The 20973-nt window shown below is 34.7% G+C and overlaps 1 long non-coding RNA gene across 1 annotated transcript; it reads left to right on the forward strand.

The window, feature by feature from the left end:
- The first annotated feature begins 8157 nt into the window (after nt 1-8157).
- On the forward strand, nt 8158-9463 carry LOC145119011 (uncharacterized). Its single transcript, XR_013713594.1, has 2 exons — nt 8158-8974; nt 9069-9463. It is a non-coding gene; the product is annotated as an uncharacterized LOC145119011 (long non-coding RNA).
- Nucleotides 9464-20973: the final 11510 nt, after the last annotated feature.

Consider the following 20973-nt stretch of genomic DNA (forward strand, 5'->3'; position numbering starts at 1 on the left):
CTTCTCTCGTCTTTCGAGATCCATACGATTAGTCGACGATAGATCATATATTCATATATATCATTTAGTACAATCTCTTTTGATAACAATTTAATTTATCACCTTTTCATGGGATCGTAAGACCTACAGAATCCAAGATATATCATAAGTCAAATATACTATTTCAATTGCATACGTACATTACAACACATATAGACAAGTGATAGAGAGAGAAAGAGAGATTTACTTCCACATTTGAAATGACGAGGGACCCTGCGTCCACAACCTTCAATAAGTTTAACAAAACGATTGACATTGATTAGAGCAGCCAACTTTGGGGTGATCACGGGACATATGCACTTAACATGGCTAACCCGAGCTCGTTTGCAACAGCTTGATGATGGAGGTCTGCCATACAATACACTTATGCATGCGTTGATGGCGAGCCTCTTCTCTTTTTTGCACTGGGCGGCACTTGGTGCTGCCCTGGTCATTGCTAAGATTATCATAAGAATCAAAACAATCATCAAATTCGAATAATTTCTCATTTTAAAATGTTTATTTTCGGAATTTTCTTGTATTTTAACTTTACATTACTACTCGAGGGTTTATAACTTTATATATAGAGTGGAGTGATAATGCGAAGACTTTGGACTTTGAACTTTGGACTTTGGAGTGGTGGGGGTCAATGACTTACGCGGTACTAATTTGACTAATTGATGATTTTGATATTACCGTTTACCATAATGAACATATTCTCTTCTGTTTGTTATCTACTTTCATTAACTAAATTAATAAAGTATAGAGTTTTCGTCACTGTGAACTCTATTCTAATATTATTTCCTTAGTTTAATGACAAAACCACAATTATACATGTGAACTCTATTCTAATATAGTACAGAGTTTTACACGTACATACAGATCTATGAATATTTATTTCCATAGTTTAATGACAAAACCACAATTATACATATGAACTCTATTATAATATCATTAGCTGCAATAATGATCCAATAAATGTGAAATAAACATGTGATATAGTAACTTCAGACATGTTTTATAACTAACGAATTTTAGATGATAGACATGTTTTAAGCATAAAATCACCACTTTCATACTTATAATTGCATTAAAACACCACTTTCGTACTTATAAGTGCATTAAAATTTTATGTAATGACCAATGATAATGTTTAGGGTTATTGACATAACAACACATGAAAGTTTTACGTTTGGTTTTAAATGAACATTTAACTTTCTTTTGTACCTGTTAAACCATTAAACTCGAAAATTATCCGTCTAAAACACCATTTTGCTTAAAATTACAAGGTTTCCAGGTTACATTTGCTTATGTGTTTATTGACTTATGATAGTCAAAGATTTATGTTTCCCATGACCACCATGTCCACCCATTCGATCCCTTATCTTTTTCCCGTTCTGTTTTTGGCAGTAAAAGAGCCTTAATTTCTTGTCACAATCTTCCATGGTCTCCACCAATCGAAAATCACCACCGCCCACCTCCTCCCACTTCCACCGCCATTAATAAAGCATTCACGTTTCCGATCTCTAATCAATTTAGTGGGTTAAAACGATTATGATGTAAAGGCGATGAAAACCAACACGTGTGTACCTGTGTTTCCATTTTACATCCTCTCATTTAATCAATTCAAGAAATTAAGTTACATGAATTTAAGAAATTTTCTTCTCCAAAACCGATGAAACCACATAGTATCAAGAACAGTGATGGTGTGTGGAGAAGGAGTTTGTCGTTTCCTTCTGCGTGTCTCTGCATTTCCATCCATCAGTCGATTGTCAAGGCTTCAATGAAAGAAATTAGAACAAAATAAACAGGGGGTTAGGGTGTAAAGACGATGAACATGATTCATATTTTCGTGTCCGGTAAAAATTGAAGAACATGGCAACTTCAGTTCCCCTTCTCTCTAAAAATAACGTATGAATCAAAGAAAAGAAGATGATGAGTAGGTTAGAATCGATTTTCAGATGTAGGTTAAAAATCGAAGGATCAAACTGATACTAGATTTCAAAACATAAAACAAAATCAAAACATCATACCAGATAGATCAAATTAAAATTGGAATGAAAATGAGTTCGGATGAATCTCACTGAATCCATAAACTCTGTTTTCATCTAGATTCACAAAAGGCAATACCAGATGACTCTTATTGAAGCCAGAAATCCCGTCTTCTTCTGCTCCGATTGTAATTGTTTTTGGTAATCGGTTACCGATGCAAACTGCTCCGCTACAAAAATCCATGGAGGTGTTTCTTCAACTAGGGCATAAACGAATTGAAAGCTGGACGATGGTGGTAGTTCCCCCCCCCCCTCTCTCTCTCTCTCTAAAAATATTGTGTGAATCAGATAAAAGAAGATGATGAGTATGTTAGAATCTTTTGCAGATGTAGGTTAAAGATCGAAGAACAAGGACCAGAATGAAAAATTGATGAACAAGTTAGAATGATTGAGTTGTATGTGTTATGTGCATTCAATCTCCCTTAAAACAAAACGATTCCTTCACAATTCCCCCCCTTTTTTTTGTTCCGATTTGCAGGTGTATGTAGGGTGTGTTGTCCAAAACCTTGAAAATGTCGTCACTAAGGTCCATGGCTAAACCTTGAAAAGTACATGCCCTTTCATCTTGATTTTGCACTGGATGGATGGTGGCGGTGGTGGTGACACTAGTACAAAAATGACCTATAGACACACCATAAAAGTGTAACCATATGCATATAGTGACATTTTATTTTTTCACTGAAAGTGTGACGGAAGGTGACACCATCGTATGAGTCTTATGGTCACTTTAAAATGTAGTGTCCGTATGATATGAAAAAATGTGGTTGTATTATAAAAGTGTGGCTATTGGGTAGGGAATTTTGTTGCTAAAATCAATCATTTTATCCAATATTGTGGCGTTAAACCGTTAGTAGACACATTTATTTAGTAATTGTAGTGACTATAGATCACCAACCGGCTACATACATGTTGTTTCAATGTGGCGTTTTGCTAATAAGTTGTCACACAATTCTAAGTTTATTAAAACTATTGGGTATGTTTTGCTGACATGCATTTACGGTAAACATGACCATGTAAATAAATGGTCACATGTAATTAATTTCATAAGTGGTGATTTGCTAATAATTAGTCACAAAAACAATATTTTATTGTGACTATTGCCTATCGTATAGAAATAGACAATTAGGTGAAACATGATCATAAGTATTATAAAGACACACATTTTATTAAAATTATGGATATAATATTAGTTTACGGTCATATTTATATTACTTATTATCACCGATTCTATCATTCAAACACATAAAAAGTTGTAACTATGACTATTTTATATCATTCTGACATATAAATCAGTTATAAAAATAATCATAATTGATTTATAGACACAATGGTGTTTGTAATTGTGACCAATATTCAATTTATTACCGCAAAAATTGGTTATTAGTGCAAGCTATTTTATCATTTAGACACACAAACATTATAAAGGGTGACTATTGTTTGTACTATGATCATAGACAGTTATTTAAACCGTAGCCAAAAGTATTTTAAAGACACTATTTTTCTAACTATGGTTATCATATATCGACAATGTGAAACGATAAAAGGATATTGATACAAATAATAAATCAAATGAAAATAATCCATACATAAGTTCCCTAATTAAATTGTAAAAAATCCATTTAATCAAAACAAATCTACAAAATATGCTAAAAAAGGAAAAAGTTAGAAACCAAAAACTAGAACTGATTTATCTTATTCATAGTGCTCCTTGTATGCTTTGACAATGTCATCTCTCATGTAAAACTCTTTTTACGCTTCTTGGAGTTTTGAAGTTCATTTTCTTGAGTTGATTCTATATGTGGTACCTGCAGTAGTATTAGAGAAAATAAATTGGTTAGGGGTACACAAAAGGCATATAAGAAGCAATAACAATAGAGAAACACAAAAGGAAAAAAAATCATGATTCATAGAGTTCAAATTACCTAACTTTAGTTCTATATAATTCGATGCAATTTTATAAACTTTAAAATCTATTGCCTGTTACAGAAAGCATTTGTAGTTTACTGGGAAAGATTATACAATTCAACATATGGGATACCACCAAATCCACAAGTTGCATGTTGACCACAACTGCACCAACTTTGCCATGCTGAAACAAATGCAACTTACTTAACTTTAAAAATAAAATCCAAGCTCACAAATGCAGTATGAAGTAGATAAACCAATCTACTTACAATTTCAAGACCAAGCTCCAATGTTTTTGGACCCAAACAATTTGATTTTGGCTGACCTGGAAGCATACAAACCGAGAGTGCAACACCCATTATACCAACAACTCCACATAAATGTCATGATTCAATAGCCACATCATCAAGAGGAAGAAAACAAACAGTTTCTCCTGCAATATGAATTTCTCAAGAAATATAAATAGTAAAATATTTTCATTGACTTTACAACACTAACATTTAAAACTAATGGTACATCAGGATGTAAAAAAATGTTGGGCATGTGATATAACAGCTTGATCATATGTTAGACCTGGAACATCAGCACACAAATGACCTTCACATGTATTCATTTACATTTACAGAACATTAGTAGTTAAAGAAGCTAGTTGATAGTTTAATTTAAGAAGTTGCTTAATTATAAACATCAACTTGTTTCCCTCATATAGGACAACTTCCATGGCTTGAATGAATCACCCGAATCTAAATTTAGCCTAACATATTCATCAATTTGCAATTTGAAAGAATAACATAAAGAATGTCCAAATAAATTCTCAAATTGATGATTTTATTGAAGACGAAAACTGAATCAGATATAACATCTTCAAGTGATTGAATGAATCATAAGAATCTCAAATTACTCTCAAATGTTCATCAATTTGCGATAATTATAGAAGAAAATGTGAAAGAAATTTACACAAATTGATTTTCCTTTTCGGTTTATGCTTGTTGCATCTCTCAACTAATGCAATTTGCTCAACATTCGTCAACTCCTCCCCTTGAATTCTCTCTCTACTCATCTTCATTTTCGCTTCCGGCATCTCAGTCTCCTCCTTCACATCCATGGGATTTCCAGCTATTGTAAATCAGAACGAAATGATTCATTAAACCAACTAACGAAACTTAAAGACTCCATTTTCTTCAAACTAGTGAACAAATAGCATAGAGTTCTTTTAAGACATAATAAAACACAAGAAAATTGCAGAACAAAATTGTATCATAAAGAGACCTACATGTGTGAGTGATGATCTTCATATTATGAATTTTATGAACGAATTTGGGAGGCCATATTCGTGTTGGCCCTATGCTATACTGCCTTGGATTCCACATACGAAATTCTAGATTCTGTGTGGCTTTATTTTTTGCTCTATGTAGAATTTCTTGAACCGACTTCAATCTTCAACTTTTAGGGTTTAGCCTAATGATTCACTGTCCACCGATTGAGAAAGAGGAACATAGATGAGGCGGCGAGTAGAAACGCACCTAATGAAGGATACGCCTGGAAGAAAGAAGATACGATGGGGGAGATCGGGATAGGAGTAGAGACAAAATCGTGAGAGATGCGGAAACGGTTTTTTTAGGGCACACCGAAGGGGAAGCTATATAAGTATGTAGAAAAAAATTCAAAATTTTGATGATTTAGAAATTTTTGAAAATGAAAAAAATACCCTAGTTAGATATTTTGGGTTTCAAAAAGTTCAAAAAAAAAAAAGTAAAGTTTATTTGATTATAATTTTTGTTACATTTTATATCTAAAAAATTGTTATCCTAATGAATTAGTTTTAAAATTTTGAATTCACTTCATTTTTAAAAGATTTTCTAGACTTTCTTTAATAATGATGAACCACGAATTACTCTAAAGCAAATATTTAAGTTTCGTATGGGTATGGATATAAATATGGGGTGGTAGGGGTTAATATAGGGGTTGTGTATGGGTGGGTGGGATGGGTGTCAACATGGGTTTGTAGGTACGGGAGTGAGGGTTGGGTTAAGGTGAATATGGGGTAGGTTGGGGTGAGCATGTGGGTGTTGGTATGAGGGGTAGGGATCGGGATGGGTGTGGGATAGGTGTATAAGGGTAATATAGGGGCATATGGGGTGAGGGCGGGTGGGTGTGGATATGGGTGGGGTGAGTCATAATCCCCAAGAATGAACCTAATACCATAAGCCTAAGTCATAATCCCCAAGCATAAACGTAATACCATAAGCCTTTAATCCCTAAGGCACAAGAAATAAGTCCTAAGCTATAGTCATAGGCCTTAATCCATTAGACATAAGCCCTAAACCTTAGGCATAAGCCCTAATCCATACACTATAAGCCGTAAGTTATAAGTCATAACCCATAAGATACTCATACCTACGCATAAACCTACACGTACACCCTACCATATCTTAAACCCCTCTCAACACATCCTACCCTAACCCACCTTTACATGCATGTACACCCACACATACACAATCTTATCATATCCACCAAAGATGACTACCAACACCTACACCTAACACCCACCCTTAAATGCTAAGTACCATCCATACCCCATGCAGGGCCGGTCCGAAGATGTAGTGGGCCCAGGGCGAAAAGAAAAATGGGTCTCTAAAGTTGAAAATAAATAAACCGTTATAAATATCACTATTAATATTAAAAAGCAAAAATATGGCTACAACATTACAAAAACAACTAATTTAAAAAAAAATTCCTAGCATTTTTAGATAAGTTGATTTTTTTCTCTCTACATATATACCATATATTCTATGAATTTTGGGCCCCTTAGAGCCACGGGCCCTGGGCGACCGCCCGGGTTGCCCACCGTCTGGACCGGGCCTGACCCCATGCTAAGTGTATACCCACAAATACCCACCCTTAAATGCTAAGTGCTACAAAAAATGTTTATACAATATAAATGGAAAAGTCAAAAATCAACTGTTATTGCCAATAAATGTTTAGGGTTTAGGGCTTAAGATTTGTAGTTTTTGGTTAATGGTTTAAGGTTTAGGCCATATGCCATAGGTCTTAAGCCATAACAACGTTGAACCTTTTTAAGGCATGTATATAACAGTTCTCAAGATTCCAATAACAACATGGAACCTTTTAAGCTTGGGCCTTTCTCTACAAGCCATTGACCCTGTGAACGCTTTATGCCTTGTGCCATAAGTCATATGCCTTAAGTCGTAAGTCATAAGATTTAAGATTTTTGCCCTAAACTATAAGCCAAAGATCCTTTGTCATACCCTATGAGCCCTAAGCCCTAAGCCATATTTCATAATCCCTAAGCGCTAAGCCATAAGGCATAATCCTTGAGTCAATAAACCTAAAGCATAAGCCTATGTCATAATCCTCAAGCATAAGCCCAATGCCATAAGCCTTTAATCCCTATCACATAAGCAATAACCCATAAGCCATAAATCATAGGCCTTAATCCATAATACATAAGCCCTTAACTTTAAGCATAAGTCCTAAGCTCTAATCCATAAGTCATAATCCCTAAGCTATACACGATAGACCCTAAGCCATAAGTAGTATATTTATTTGTGTTTTTAATATAATAATAATATTAGTTTTTATTGTTTTTTACAGAAAAAATCTTAGTATTTTGGAATAGTTTATGAAATAGTCATAAATTAATTATTAATTTGTGATATGCTATAACCGAGAGCAAATGTTTAGAATGGATCATTTTATCGATTTATTTTTTTTATTTTTTTAAAAAATAATTTTATTTTATTTTGTAAACTGACCAAAATATGTACATTTTTCTTACAAAAAACTTTTATCATTTACATAGTCAAACATTTTATTCAAGAAATATACATAGTCATAGAGTTATAGGTAACAATTTTTTTTTATCTATGTAAGCATCATTTATTTTTTCAAATAATTTATTCATAAAAAAGTTAATAAAAAATGATATGTGAAAAAAGGACAATAATGGTAGCTACCTATCACACGTAATCGATATTTTTGAAAAAATATAATACTTTAACAATAACTATTGAAAAACATGATATTACAATGAAAAAAAAATACTAGTATGATAAGAAAAGTTAAAAATTATATTGTTATTCGACTATTTCTTAAATTTTGCTATCAAAATTAAAAAAACAATTAATAAAGAAATGAGAAATCAAGTAAATATTGATCCAAGGTTTTGGGGTTTTGGAATTGGGATGAGATCTTAATTCTTGAATTAAAAAGAAAAAGCAAACGATGCAAAAATTTCAACCGGGAAGAGATAGGGAGATGTTCGCTAACATATTTGGCATGAAATTCAAAACCCTCGAATTCTTCCCCAAAATTCAACCAAGCGCGCCTTTTACCCCCAATTTCTTGCCCCCAAAAACCATTTACGAGATTTCTACAACTCTTTTTCAGATTCAATTGCAGTAGCAACAAAGCTCACTCATTTCTTCACCCTGTGTTCATCTACTGCTGCTTGCACAATTCACTCAATAGCCCAAAACTTTAACTAATTTCGGTTGAATCTTTCCTTCCACCTTATAGGGTTTTCGGTTGTTTCTGGATATGTACCCATGTTTCTATATACATACATAAACAACGTCTGAATTCCGACACGAATCTACGCTTACACAGGTTTTGAATTATCGACTTTTATGGGTTTTAATGGCTTCCGATATGGAAACCCTAGAGAGTGAAAAAACAAGAAGACATTCCCGACGTCGAAATGAAGGACAAGGAGGAATCCGAAAAGGAAGGCGAAGAAGAGCAAGAGACTAAAGCAAAAGACGAAGAGAGCGAGGATGAAGAAGAAGCTAAAGACGAAGAGAGCGAAGATGAAGAAGAAGAAGATAGCGCAAAAAAGCCGAAGGCAGCTGGAAGAAAAAGAAGACCGATTCGAGTTCTAAATCACCTGCTACGTCGACTGAGAGGCCAACCAGGGAAAGGAAGACCGTCGAACGCTATACGGCAATCTTTCTGCTAGCAAACCGATTTCCATACAACAGGTATGTTACGATGGAAATCCCCTTTATCTTTCATTGTTGTTTTGATTAGAAATCGTGTAAGTTTTCTTACTCACGTTTGTACGAATGGATACAGGGCCCCAGATCTCAGCTCAAGGAAATTCCAAACGGTACATATCTTGATCATCTCTGTGCTTGATTTATGTTCGGTTCTAAAGTTGGATTTGAAAAATTATCAAAAAGAATAAACCCTCGAAGCTCTTTAATCATTCATAGGGAAAAAACTATAATAACAGTACTTGATTGTTCTCTATACTTTCTTGTGAGATTCTTGCAGAAATTTGAAGCTTGTAACTTCTGAGAGATAGGTTAGTTTGATGTATAGGTTAGAGTGAGTTTTTTTATGATTTGTAATTGTATCCAAGAATTCTTGACATAATATGAGAGTTCTTTTTTTATTTTTGGGTTGAATTTATGTATTTTGACATCATGTTTGATTCTTTTCTAATAGAAACTTATCATGTTGGTAAATGTTTGTCCCTAATTCACCTTATAAGTTGTTTCATTTATATATGTGTCTGGTGTGTTCTTATCTCTAAGTGTTTGTATTTTTCAAGGTACTTTTGGTATTTTATATATGGTTATGATGTGTTATGTATTTAAGTAAATTCATATAAACCACATTGCATTAGAACGCATAGTCTTTTGTCTTTTTTATTTGGATTTGAAGTGTTACTATGTCATGAAAAAAATTATGTTAGTATTTTGTTTGGATTTTCTGTTTTATTGTATGATCGTATTTTCTTCTGACAATTAGGTAGTTTAATTTCTCAACTTTACCAATTAAGTAGGTGGTATTGGAACTTGGACGGGAGAAATGAAAAACATTTTTGAGAAGGTTTTAGATGTTGGTAAGTTGTATTTTGATTAATTATATTGAAAATAACATGTATTAATGCAACTGGAGATTAGGTCATTGCCTCAACTAAAGTATAATTCAGTCATTATTTTCACCTCACAACTTCGATATAACATAAACTGCAATGGTGGATGACATGTTATAACATAAACTGCATATTATAGCAATGTAGTTTTGTTATGCAATGTTAGACAAAGTTGTATTCTTTTCATTTATTTTTCATACTTTTGTGTTAAAGAAAGTTGTATTCTTTTCATTTTTAATGGTGTATGATCTGGTGCAATTAAAAGAATAGATGACAAAAAGAGCAATTTGGTAATTTCTTATAGCACTTATTCAATACAACTATAATGTTATTTGTTTTTGTTATTATTATTATTATTATTATTATTATTATTTGGTTTTTTCAGAAATTGTTTCTGTTGAGGTAACTTTACAAAATTGCCATTCAATTTTTTTCATTAATTTATACAACCCTTTAATTGCAAAAAAATCAGTGTACTTTTGTAAAATGACATGATTGACCTTTTTGTTCATTTTTTATTCTGCCAAATGATATCAAAGATAAAAATGGTCAAATTTATGAGTCTTCCAAAAAGTCTAAAATTGTCATTTTTTTGTATAATAACTTAACCAGGAAACAATTTCAGTTTTACAGCAACAAATTTTCATTTTATGAAGACTATTCTTTAAACTTACAAATACAATAGTACAACCAGAATGAACATTACATAATTATAGTAACATATTCAATGAACGACCCCTAATTATACCGATAAGACATTATTGTTCTTTTATAACTATATTTACATATATACACATATAATAGCTGTAATCATAACTAAATGCTACCTACACTCACAATATTTGTTTCTTCTCAAAGCCATTTCATCATATTTTGACACACATAATAAAAGGTACATGACCATAAACAACCAATACTAACTTGTTTTCTTTTCTTGCGTTAACTAAGTACAACTAGTATAGAACCGCCCTATGGACACACAAATATTTAGTGTGACCATATGTATCACCTTTTAGCTACTTTGTCTGTTATGTGTCTAAAAAGGCACCAGGTTATGGACACACATACACCTGCCTCATGTCACAATACGCTTATCTACTGTGTCTCATAAAAAAAGTATGACAATGATAATCGGTACCTGTGGTTGATTGTGACCTATGGCCTCAATGTTCGAGTGTGACTAATATTTGTCACATTTGGTATAATTAAGTGTGGTTAAAGTTTTGATTATCTATACAATGGCCACACAAACTAATTTAAATGTATCCAAAAACAGTTTGTAAATTTTTTTAATGACCTTTGGCCACACTTTTAATAAAAAGTGTGACAGACCGTTTTTCGGAAAGTGTGACCGTAGGTCATTTTTGTACTAGTGTGAGAGGAAACAGAAGGTAGTGGTGGGGAGATTGATGATGGTTCTTCAATATGAAAGTCCACATGGACATCTACCTGGCTATGAAAACCTTTTACTATAAGAAGTCAATGTACACATCAACAAATGTAACCTGGAAACCTGATAATTTTAAGCAACATGGTGTTTTAAATAGGTAATTTCCGAGTTTAATGGTTTAACAGGTACAAAAAAAGCTAAATAGTCGTTTAAAACCAAACGTAAAACTTTCATGTGTTGTTATGTCAATAACCCTAATGTTTAATCTTCTATTGGACTCTCTATTTTTATTTTTAGAACTGCTAATTCACACATACATATAATCATACTCATAAATTTGTATCTTTTGTCTACTACGAGAGCCTTCAACTACTTGAAGATGAACACCTTTCCAACACACGTTGTTCCCACTAGACCAAATATCTTTTGATAATATCTTGTTGGAATTTGTTTTCTATTTAGTACACCAAACTTAGTAGAATAGTGTTTGAAGTTGAAGTCAATGGTGACTCGATGGTGTTGTTCATCTTCCTTATGTCGATAGCTTGTCACATCAATGCAACAAACTTCTTCCTTCCATGCATCTCCCTCATTTGGATCTCCGTAACTAGCAGAATTAGACGAAATGAAAAAAATAAATAGATCTATGGCGGTCTCTAATTGAAGGTCTATTAGATTGCAAAAGACCTTTAATTTGCAAAATTTCAAGAATTTGTTCAATGTAAATAGGTCGTAGGAATTTTCAACGAGGTTCAAAAGTAGATCTCCTTTGCTGAGACGACCTCCAATAAGACATTATAAGAGGTTCAGAAGCAAATATTCATAGCACTTTTCAGATTGAGTGAATGGTATTACTTGGAGTAGTTTTAGTTTTGGTTCGGTTTACAGACTTTTCTGATTGGAATATCACAATGGTTGGTGCGGTGTAGGGATTTTCTAGTGAGTAGAGGCAAAGTCACAATGTTGATGGTGGAATAGAACGAGCAACTTGATAAGGGGGTTGGGGTGTTGACCGGATGTGGTGTGGAAAAGGTTAGGCCAACCCTTTAATATATATATATATATATATATATATATATATATATATATATATATATATATATATATATATATATATATATATATATATATATATATATATATATATATATATACGAGAGAGAGAGAGAGAGAGGACGGTTCACTTGAGATTCTAAAAAAACAGAGATCTTGAGATTCAACCTCAACCATATATTTTTCATTTGTCGCTCTAACGCCACATCGTACAGGCAACAAGTGGGTATGCCTAATCATAAATTATTATATGGTGGAGAGCTATAATCATATATGATTATACATGTTATATATATATATATATATATATATATATATATATATATATATATATATATATGTCTAATCATAAATGATTATACATATACGTCTGTTCAGAAAATGCTTAATCATACACTGCATAATCATTTATGATTATAAACTCTCTGGTCGTGCCGATACGCTAGATGGTTAGAGCGGCAAATAAGAAATATGTTGTTAAGATTGAATCTCAAGATCTTATTTTTTTTTATAATCTCAATGGAACCTAAAACTATATATATATATATATATATATATATATATATATATATATATATATAGGGTTAGGTTATAATGTGGATTATATTTATTGTGTAGTCGTAAGGACAATTCTAGACCAATCGATTAAAATGATAAATGAGTATTATATGAGGGTCTATAGTATTACAATGGAATAACATGTACCATATAATGATACAAATTTCATTATAAGGGTATTTTAGTCAATTAAATAATACTTAAAAATGGAAATTTTCGGATTTTAAGGGATAATTAGTTCTATTAGTTTTAAATTCTGATTTTTAAATTAGTCCAATTTCTATTCTTTATTTTTGAATTATAACCAATTTATTCTTTCAGAATGACTGAGTTCTAATGATATTCTATAAGAATGACAGCCATAAACTAATAAAAAAAATTGAATCTTGAAAACTTGAGGTTTTGTCCAGTAAGAAGTAAGAATGAATATTAGATGATTCTGCAAGGAGTTAAATACCATAATGGTAAATATGTTAATGTAAAAAAATATTCTTGTAGAATCTGTTTACACTTTTATAAGAATGAACTTAAATTACAATTGGAAACTGAAATACATAAAAAAATCTTAAAAAACATTCTTGAATTTTTGATAAGAATCTCGTTCTCCTGCTTGGTACGTTTCCAACATTATGTAATCAAACACAAAAACGAAACTTCATTTTTGAAATAACATTATGTCACTGACCTGCAAACAGAATAAGAGACATTCTGTAAGAATAGTGTAAAAATTTTTAAGCTGTAATTGCAAAAAAAAAAACCACCAATAAAAGAATCAAACTATACATTCTTGATGGGCATTCTAAATTCAATACATTCTAAAAGAATAGGACTATAAATTCTGATAGAATGTGCTAGACACTAAAAAATTATAATTTATAATTAAATACACAATACAACTATTATGATAGAACTCACTTGATCATAAAATAAATTGTATAAATTATACAAAATAGATAAAAACATAATAAAAACTCATGAAAAACTAATTTGCAATCCATATATATATATATATATATATATATATATATATATATATATATATATATATATATATATATATATATATATATACATGTGTATGTGTCTTAGTAACAAATCATAAAAAAGTTAAAAGAAAATCATGTTCATGGTATGGTATTGTCATTCGCAATTGAAAGATTATATAAATAAATGTAACTCCATCATCAAGTTATTTAATTTCTAGAAATTCCTCATCATTGATTTGCAATACAAGTTCTATGAGCAGAGCAAATTTAATGCAACACAGAAACAAAAAACAAAGCATAATTCATCTAATTTGAAACATAGTCTATAAACTTTGGATTTTATGAATTTGAATAAAAAATATCCCAATTATTAATAATCGACACTTCATGCATTGGCAGAGTTTATAATCGACACCCAATAATTTGATGGAAATTACAACTTAGCCTAATTCATAATAATCAATTTCATGATACTATTGGAATATAAAAAAAACTGAGAATATCTTCGATACGACAACTTCTTGAAATTAATTACAACTTAGATTAGATTACCTCTTCTTGGCAATAGGTGTAGATGATGGCGGCGGTGGTCAGCGGAAGGAAGAGTGGGAATTGTTGCAGATGGAGATCCCTTCTTAACTTCTTGAATTTGCAGGTGGATAAGGAGATAAATTATGATCTGTTTTGATTATGATGGAAGGAAATAATGGTTGACGATGGTGTTGGGCGGCGATAGTGGGGAGGAGGCGCTGAAGATGGAGATCACAAAAGTGATTTAGGTCATGCGTTGAATATCATTCCTTCCTTAAATAATGAATTTAAATGAAAGATAATTGTTTCCTAATTTATAGCTATTTAAATTATAAAATAATTAATTTTTGTTGCCAATTTACCATACTATCCTTAAGTAATTAATTAATAATTTTCTTTTGCTTTGAATTCTTATTAGTCTTTACGTCCACACAATAGTTGTTCATTCATATTTGAACCTACCTACCTCTCTCTCTCTCTCTCTCTATATATATATATATATATATATATATATATATATATATATATATATATGTGTGTGTGTGTGTGTGTGTGTGTGTGTGTGTGTGTGTCATCCCCAATTTCACGGCCAGAAAAGACCGATTTAATTTATGCTTTTAAAATAAAATCAGAGTAATCATTTGACTAAAAGAGTTGTATAATCTGTTCCCAATGATCTTACGAGATCTAGCCTAAGTAATCGATATGAACAACAAACTGACGAAGCTGCTTCGGAAATTCCCTGGCAGCAAACGAGGATCAATAAATACATCAAATGAGGGGAATGGAATAAGTTTCACCACGAACCTCCGTTCGTAAAAAAGACCACAAGACAATTAAGTTAGGGGTGGTTATCTAGATAACAGTGCCTAGCCGTGGTCCGAATATCGTGAGGTATTTTACCCCCAGACTCACCCTATCTAGCAATACAACATCAGACATACCTGGTAGTGGTCTATTACGGACACACTTTATTAGGCAGTCTACGAAGTTCCCTCAATTACTTCGTGAAAGAAAACGCTGACACATGAAGCTCGTCCGATTACTTCATAAAAGAAACGAAGACTCCAAAGCTCTCCAAAATAAAAAAAAGTATAGGGAAATACTAATAAAGTACTCACGTACGCTCCCGTAACCAGACACACAATAGTGTCAAAAAAAGACTTTGTACATGATAGTACTTCTGGCACATTATATTACTCTGGTATGCGTAGGACTCATACCCGAGAACATAATAATACCCCGACACAAGCAGCACCTAAGACACAGAGCTTTGAAAAGGACTTCGTACATAAAATGTACTTCTGTACGTAGGACGTACTCCACCGATCATCAATCTCACCACACACGTACTCTTAATAAGAGGCTACCCAATGTCCAAACTTAATTGAACTAAACATCCCTTTTTAAGTCTTAACCCATCACTAGGCAAACCTACAATGCTTATAATCAATTTTCGATACTATCTCTGTTTAGGCAACGCTAACTAGTGTATACTTAACACAAAGTTTTAAGTAATAATTTCATATATACACATCTTAACACATATTGAACCGTAACTGGTTCGCACGTTGTATATCATCAAATATATATCTAACACATATTTCGAGCAATAACAAATATTTCACACACATATATATTTAATACTTTAATCAATACTTGTATTAAAATCATGTTCATGAAAGGGACTATGCACTTGATACCTTATCAGATGAACACATAGTTCAAAAATATCTGATGAACACCTAGTTCAAAATCACCTAATGAACACATAGTTCAAAAATACATAGTCCACACTACCAGATCTAAAATTTACCTCTTTACCTAATCCATATTCCCGGATCGGGTATGTCTGATCCATCTTAGTAAACAAATAATATATATACACATAGCACGTATTTTATAAAATACTTCATATCTATGTGTAAGATGAAAGTGACTACACACTCACTTGATAAGACGATGATCAGACAGCACTACGGCTCTTAAAGTAATATTCTTCGATGAAACCGGGATGTTTTCTTAGAAACCGGGCTTCTCGCGGGCAGAGTTTCGGCTCGAAAACTCTTTTTCTCGGGATCTTCGGGGCTTCGGGACTTGCTTCGGGTATCGGGATGATACCGGGACTTCGGGGGGTTAAAAGTAGGCTTAAAGATGAGAGAAGTAGGAGAGAGGTTCATAAATTAGCAACCAAATCGGTTGGCTTTGGTTTCTATGTATAGGGCTGAAATTCGACATTCATGTCGTGAACCACAAATGTTCACATCGTGAACTCGGTCGTCATCAGGTGCGTAATCACGACTTCATTCAGTCAGGCTCTGGGAGACGTCAATCACCTGTTCACGTCGTGAATCCTGACAGGCTTCGAAGTTTGTGATCCGAACTTCAGAAATTCATATCTTTCGCATACGAGCTCCGTTTTCGACGTTCTTTATATCCACGCGTAGGTGAAATTATGCTCTACAACTTTCATTTAGACTCCGTCAGCTATTTTTGACTTTTATTTTTAATATTATATTTTTAGTAGGCCGGGACAGGAAAACTTCGTTAGACATTCATAACTTCTTCATCCGACGTCCGTTTTTGTCTGTCTTTTTACCGTTGCACTACTATTAACGAGATCTTCGATTCTCATTTAGATTGTCTCGGCTAGAAATCACTCGATCTCATATTCGAACTTTGGGCTGCATACTGTTAAGCTGAAACTTAGAAAAATCATAACTTCCTCATACGAAGTCAGATTTGGACGTTCTTTTTACGCACGCTCTCGGTTTAACGTATTCTACGACTTTTATTTAGATCGCTAAGGCCAAATATCGCTCTATCGTAAATTCACTATTTACGTCGCACAGTGTCGTGCCGGTTCTGTCGCGAAACATCGACAGGTCATAACTTCTTCGTTATAACTCGGATTTCGGCATTCTTTATATACCCGAAATCCTTGTCTCGACCACTACCTCTTTATGTATAGATATCGGGTTTATCTAATATTTTATTATGACGCTTATTTTTATCCTTAATTAATTTAAGTCACACAATTAAGCACAAAACACATAATACCCAATTATACATTTCTATTATTTCGAAACGGGCTACAAAGGTTAACCTAGACTATTACATCATCATTAGTGTCTAGCCTAGAAACACGGACGTTACAATTGTCTCCCCCTTAGGATGATTCCGTCCCCAGAATCACACATCAACAAACAAATGCGGATAGCGACTCCTCATGTCACTCTCCGTTTCCTAAGTGAGATTTGGCCCATTCGTATGTTTCCAACGGACAAGCACTAAATCCACCATCTTGCGTCGTAACTTCTTCGTCTTACGGTCAACGATTTAAATCAAAATACAACTAGTGAACACTTAAATCAAAATACTTGGTAAACACTCCGTTTGAAAATACTTAATGAACACCTAGTCCAAACAACGTGATAATAATGTATATCTAAATCCTGCAAGATCACTATTATTAATTAACACATATATATTGTAACACCCAAAAATTCAAACCAATTTAAACTTTTAAAAACATTTCAAACCATTAAAAATCATTACAACTTTGTTTCCAAAATGTATAATATCATAGTTTTCCCAGAAACATTGACAAAACATGAGGAGCTGTACGATCACGCCTTCGCCTTGCCGTGATCCCCTGATGTACCTGAAACAATAAACTGAAACTGTAAGCCCGAGAGCTTAGTGAATTCCCCCAAAATACCCATACCCACAACAATACACATAGAATCATAACAGCATACTATGGGTCCAATCAACCATCGGGTTGGAATAACCCAGGCCCACAACCAACAGGTTGGATTACCAACACACTATGGGTCCAATCAACCATCAGGTTGGAATACCCCAGGCCCACAACCAACCGGTTGGAATGCCCACATACTCTGAGTCCAATCATCCTCTGGATGGAATACTCACGGCCCACAACCTACAGGTTGGAATGCCCAGGTCTATTGGCCTTCGTACCGAGCAGATAAGCCTTAACCGCCAAACAAACATGTGCACATATAATAGATAATCACATAACAGTCTATAGACAATACTTGATCTAACGGATCTTACCACATAGCACATAACACCATCCTATCTACCAGGATGCCAATCTAACAGATCATACCACATATCATATAATATTATCCTACGCTCTAGGATACCGATCTAACATATTATACTAGCATAACACGACCATATAATAATCCAAAGGGCCGGCCTTGGTGCCTTAGACCCTTGAGTATAGTGAGGAAAACTCACCTCGCAACTGTCGTCTGAAACTAGAAAGCTCTACTCCTGGATCACCAACACGAACTCCACCACCTATAGTTACCATAAAACCCTTTTTCATAAATCTCCAAGTTACCAGAATACCCTCAGAAGTCAACTGGTCAACTCTTGGTCAAAGTCAAAGTCCACAGTCAAAGTCAACATTCCATGTTGACTCGACTCGTCGAGTGCAGTTCACCGACTCGTTGAGTCCTTCCTGAACTCGAGAAGTCGTGAAATCCTTGATTGGCTCGTCGAGTTCCCCTTTAACTCGCCAAGCTCATACGTGTCCAAGAATTGGGAGAAACCCTAGCCGACTCGCCGAGTCTTCGAACGACTCATCGAGTTCAAGGAAATCTTTAACGGACTCGCCGAGTTTGTTCATCAACTCGACGAGTTCACGACCATCTTCATATGACTCGCCGAGTTGACTATGCAACTCGCCAAGTCCTTGCAAACCTTCATCCATGCAGACACTTTTTAAGCCATGCAGACACTTTTTAAGCCATGCCAAGGTTCCAGATTACAGATCCAAGCTTCTAAGGCATGTTTAACACGTAAAGTTTCAAACTTTACACACATACAAGGCCCTAAAGGATCTAAATGACCAATCTAAGCTTCTAATGGAGCTTTACACCATAGGAGAGTCTCATCCTTGCAAAAGCTGGAAACTTTATGGACTTAGGACTCAAAAGAGGTTCAGATATGAAGTTTCAACTTCAGATCTAGCTCTCATACCAAAATCCCTTCATGAATAACTAAAGAAAGCCCTAGTTTTCACATATGAATGATTCTAGAAGAAAAATAGGTTAAGGTAACAGTTGGTTACCTCCAAAACGTGCCCAAACGAAAGTAGACTCTGGATCCACACGAAAATCTTGATGATAGCCTCTTGATCTACAAGTTTCCTTCACAAAAGTCACTCCCCAAAGCTCCAAAACACTCTCCAAGCTCTCACTCACAGCAATTAGGGTTTTTGGGTCTCAAGAGGGTGATAGAGGACAGTGGGAGGCGCTAATGGTCCAATATATAAGGTGCAAAAACCCTGAAAATTAGGGTTTCCACTGCCAGCTCCTACTCGTCGAGTCCCATGCCGACTCGACGAGTCACTCATTAATTGGCGTGTCCTGGCCCGCTGCTACTTGACGAGTTAAGCGCCAACTCGTCGAGTAGACCTTGGACATGAAGTCTAAATAGGAAAAAAAAAATAATAATACATGACGGTTGGGATGTTATAATTCTCCCCCACTTGACTTAGACTTCGTCCTCGAATTCTGCTGTAGCGAATAACTCCGGGTAATGCTCCCGCATCTCAGCCTCCGACTCCCATGTCCACTCGGATCCCCTCCGATGCTTCCATTGTATCTTTACCAACAGAACCTCCTTCTTGCGCAGGACTTTCACTTTCCTTTCCAAAACGACAATCGGCCTCTCAGTATAATTCAGGCGCTCATCAACCTGAATGTCATCCAGTGGCACCACTGCCTCCGGGTCCACAATGCACTTTCGCAACTGCGAAACGTGGAAAGTACTGTGGATCCGACTAAGCTCCTTCGGCAGCTCTAGTCTGTAAGCCACCTTGACAACCCTGGCAATGATCCTGAACGGCCCAATATATCGGGGACCCAATTTTTCCCTCTTCCTGAAGCGGATCACACCATTCCAGGGCGAGACCTTCAGGAGTACCATGTCACCGACCTGAAACTCTAACTCGGATCGGCGTCGGTCAGCGTAACTCTTCTGCCGACTCTGAGCGGTCTGCAGCCGCTGTCTAACCTGCTGAATCTTCTCGGTAGTCTGCAAGACCACCTCCGTCCGACCCATCACCCTGTGACCAACCTCACCCCAACAAACCGGGGTGCGACATCTCCGCCCATACAACAGCTCGAATGGCGGGGCACCAATGCTGCAATGATAGTTGTTGTTGTACTTGAATGACACTTTAATTGTTGATCAGAGGAAAGGGAAGACCTCGATAAGGAAGAAGAACAAGAGCTACATCGGCAGGACTCTCTGCAAGTGGAAGGTCGCATAGGGGCTCTCGGGAAGCTCTTTCCTTTATACCAGAAGGAAGATGGTCGAGGAGATCAGTAGCTAGAAAGCTCCTTTGGGAGAGCAAGGTAGCCAAAAGTCTATTAAAAGTACATCACTATTAAGTCGACTACAGTAGTATCATGAGCATGTAACTACATCCCGGAACCAAGGAGAAGAATACTCTGTAGTAGCAGCAGCAGTGGCCGAGCATCAGTCATCAAGTGAATCAGTAGATGCCCGCGCACGTGAGCAGCAATCACTCCATTG

This window comes from Lactuca virosa, chromosome 6, assembly GCF_052849685.1.
Source record: "Lactuca virosa cultivar CGN04683 chromosome 6, Lactuca_virosa_CGN04683_v6, whole genome shotgun sequence".
In the NCBI taxonomy this organism is placed as follows: Eukaryota; Viridiplantae; Streptophyta; class Magnoliopsida; order Asterales; family Asteraceae; genus Lactuca; species Lactuca virosa.